Here is an 819-nt window from a genome sequence, read left to right as displayed (position 1 = left end):
ACTTACGTGTGCAGGGGGAGCTTATGAAAGCATATGAAAGCAGGGATCACAGCTTCATAGCCACCAGCTGCCATTCAAATGGCCCTGGGTGGAGGAGAATCAAGGAACTACGTCTCCACAAGAACCACAGGTGACTCTGATGCAGGTGGTCTACAGATCACACTCTGTGAAACACTGCTTTGTAGGGTGAACAAGAATCAGTGGGCCAATATCACAAGGAGACAGGTTGCAGCTCAATATACAAAAAAGACCTTCCTAAGGATTACAGCTTCTCTGAAATGAAAAGACTTGTCTCATATGGTTGTACATTCCCATCTCTGGTGGGTTCCAACCAGATCCTGGGTGACCGCAGTAAAGACGTCACAGAGTGCTTGCTTCGACAGCACATATACAAAAATTGGAACAATACAGAGAAGATTAGCATGGCCCCTACACAAGGATGACACGCAGATTCGTGAAGAGTTCCATATTTTTAATCTGGGATTAGCCTGTTCATACGTGAGGAAGAAGGCCAATGATACTCTAGATTACAACCCTTTATCTTAACCCCTATTAGTAGACAAATTAACTAGTGTTATTTTAAAAAAATAAATTTGAAAAGGATATTTTATTTTCTACTCTGCACCTCTCACATACTCTGTATCTAACATTTAGCCACAGATGCAGGCATTCTGTGGGCTCCATTTATACTTCTGTATCAAAATGCTAAGCAAAGCGAGTTATACCAAGCTCTCAGCTCACAGGTTTTAAAGGAAATAATGTTCTCAAGACATAGTCAGATTTACAATTAACATTATAGTTTACTAAGATCCTATAATA

General features: G+C 40.5%; 1 non-coding gene across 1 annotated transcript; it reads left to right on the top strand.

Moving 5' to 3' along the window:
- The first annotated feature begins 367 nt into the window (after positions 1 to 367).
- On the top strand, positions 368 to 474 carry LOC132437445 (U6 spliceosomal RNA). The gene has a single exon (XR_009522028.1). It is a non-coding gene; the product is annotated as a U6 spliceosomal RNA (small nuclear RNA).
- Positions 475 to 819: the final 345 nt, after the last annotated feature.

Source organism: Delphinus delphis, chromosome 14, assembly GCF_949987515.2.
Source record: "Delphinus delphis chromosome 14, mDelDel1.2, whole genome shotgun sequence".
Classification (NCBI taxonomy): domain Eukaryota; kingdom Metazoa; phylum Chordata; class Mammalia; order Artiodactyla; family Delphinidae; genus Delphinus; species Delphinus delphis.
This window is presented reverse-complemented; position numbering and strand designations above follow the sequence as displayed.